Here is a 3,210-nt window from a genome sequence, read left to right as displayed (position 1 = left end):
TGATTGGACCTTATCAGTGTGGCTTTAGGCCTGGAAAATCCACCATAGATCAGGTATTCACAATACGCCAAATCTTGGAAAAGACCCGCGAGAATAGGATCGACAAACACCATCTATTTGTCGATTTCAAAGCCGCTTTCGACAGCACGAAGAGAAGTTGCCTTTATGCCGCGATGTCTGAATTTGGTATCGCCGCGAAACTAATACGGCTGTGTAAATTGACGTTGAGCAATACCACCAGCTCCGTCAGAATAGGGAGCCGTTTGATACCAAACGAGGTTTCAGACAAGGGGACTCCCTTTCATGTGAATTCTTTAATCTGATGTTGAAGAAGATAATAGGAGCCGCAGGACTGAACCGCTCAGGCACAATACTTTACAAGAGCGTACAATTGCTGGCATGTGCCGACGACATCGATATTATCGGTAAAAACAAGGGAAGCAAAGCGAATGAGTCTCGTGGTGAACGAGGACAAAACGAAGTATCTCCTGCCATCACACAAACAGTCAGAGCATACGCGTCTTGGCACCCACGTCACTGTTGACAGTTATCGTTTATTTGGGAACCAGCATTAATACCAATAATAATGTCAGCCTGTAAATCCAACGGAGAATCACTCTTGCCAACAAGTGCTACTTTGGGCTGAGTAGGCAACTGAGAAGTAAAGTCCTCTCTCGTCGTACAAATATCACACTCTATAAGTCACTCATCATGCCTGTGCTAGCGTATGGCGCGGAGGCGTGGACAATGAAAGCATCTGATGAGGCGGCTCTTGGAGTTTTCGAGAGAAAGATTCTGCGAAAGATTTACGGACCTTTACGCGTTGGTGATGGCGAATATCGCAGATGATTTAACGATGAGCTGTATGAGCTTTACAACGATATAGACATAGTGCAGCGAATTAAAATTCAGCGGCTCCGCTGGCTTGGTCATGTCGTTCAAATGGACACAAACGCTCCTGCTCTGAAAATATTCAACCCGGGCCGCGATGCTGGTAATAGAGGAAGAGGAAGGCCTCCTCTGCGTTGGAAAAACCAGGTGGAGAAGGACTTGGCTTCACTTGGCATTTCCAATTGGCGTCAGTTAGCACAGAAGAGAAATGACTGGCGGGCTGTTTTGGACTCGACCAAAATCGCTTAGGCGGTTACAGCGCCAATAAAGAAGAAGAAGAAGGAAACCCCCCTAAAAATATTTTCGGCAGTAAAATTTTCCAACCTTTTAGTTTTCTGCCAATATTGCAATATTTAGTTTATGTTATCAATTAGATTAAATAAAAGTTTTCAAAGAGATGGCAACCTTCTACACAAATATTTTCAAATTAAGCATTTGTAAACCTAGTTCTTTTGACAGCCACATTGCAATATTTACTTTATTGTATCAATTTATTTAACTGAAATTTTCAAACAGGTGGCAACTGTCTAAATTTTTTCTTCTATATTTTAAGTTGGACCTCTAGTGATACATCGGTGAAAACTGAATTCGATTCCATGCATTAGTTTTCGAGTGATGTGCGTACAAATATACAGACAGACAAAAATTCTAAAAATTGTTGATTTGGCCTCTGTAGCTCTAATAAAGACCCCCTATATTAATTTTTCTTTACAATTTTATTATAAGTACAGATATGAATTTCATTTAATTCATCAATTTAATTAAATCAAATTTTTCAAAGAGGGGGCAACCCTCCTCGAAACGTTTCTTTTAAAAATATCTACCAACTTCTACTACTTTTTGTATGTAAAATCTACCACTATTAATTTTTTGGCAGTCCGTGCACTAAATCATATACACCACTCTTACATGTGGCTACGTTCTCGACTCATCGTGTTTCAAACCATCAATGGCGCTAAAGAAGTTTTCACTTCAAAAACTTGTTGGATGTTGCCTGGTTCACACATTAAATCTGGGTCCAACGAGTGATATTATGCACACCCTAACCACTTCGCTTCGGCTGCCGCCCACCATAAATAGAATACATGTACATTGGGGTGGTCCCAAAATACGTAGGAAAATCAACACTTCAGATTTTTCCTTCTGCCACCCTCCAGAACTGAAGAACGTATTTTTTTTTTGATGTGTATACATCTTTGGTTTCGGTAGGGGTAAAATTTGCGAAGCTGTAACGCATATCCCGCACAAAATTTCGAAGGGCTTAGCATGTGTACTTCAGCATAAAATTTTTATTTTCATTATAAGCACCCTGTGTTCGCTTGACCAAAAAAAGAAAAAATATCAAATCGTTTTCCCCAGACACAATAAAGCTGCTGTTACCCTCTAAATCCGTTGTCAAAGATGTGACAAAGGAATAGTTTGAGGCCAGCGAAGATTCTGAAAGCGAAAACTAATTAACCAATGATAGTGTACACATTTTATAAATAAAGGTAGTCAATATATTTAAATAGCAAATTATTGGCTAATATATATATTTTATTAATGTACCCTATCTGTAATACAAATAATTTCAATTTTACATTTGATAAACAATTTTGAGTAGATAGAGGGAATAAAATATTTTTTGCCGCATAAAACTTGAAAATTTACCTATATGCGGTGTTTCCAAGATATTTTAACGCCCTTGAGTCACAAGTATATATGTACAAGTATATTTTATCAATCATGCCGATAATGTCATGTATTAAAAGAATTAAAAATGAAAATGAATAAAAAAATTAAATCAGCAAAATGAATAAAATTAAGTGAAATTAATGTTTAATTTCTACTCTAACCTACATTTGTATGTGTGTAACTGAATCGCCTTTATATATAAAAATATTATCTTAATTTTCGAGCTTGACTCCCAAATCTGTTATTAGAAAAAGAGATTAGCCATGCAAAATTATAATTAAAAATATCTCAGATTAAACCGATAACTTTTTGGTGTCCAACCCAGTTTTATCGATTATATTTGCGAAGAAGAGGAGGAATGTCTAATGTTAAAGTAAACAAAAATTGACGCTAGTAAGGAAAATAGGTTTGTAAAGGTATTTATAAAAAAATATTTAAATGGCCTAATATGTATTGCAAAAAAAGTGGCTACGGTGGCACAGAGAAGAAGTTGAACTTTTCCTCGAGTTGTGTGAATAACAAGCACAACCAATTTGACAGCTAACGAGTTTTGATTGAGATTATATTTATATGTAAACGTACTTTTATGCTTTGCCGTTCGCATATGTATACACATCAAACTTCATGAGTACCTAGTACTCACGC

Source organism: Rhagoletis pomonella, unplaced genomic scaffold (genome assembly GCF_013731165.1).
Source record: "Rhagoletis pomonella isolate Grant_MI unplaced genomic scaffold, Rhpom_1.0 Rhpom_scaffold_00004, whole genome shotgun sequence".
NCBI classification, from domain to species: domain Eukaryota; kingdom Metazoa; phylum Arthropoda; class Insecta; order Diptera; family Tephritidae; genus Rhagoletis; species Rhagoletis pomonella.
Note: the sequence above shows the minus strand (reverse complement) of the source record.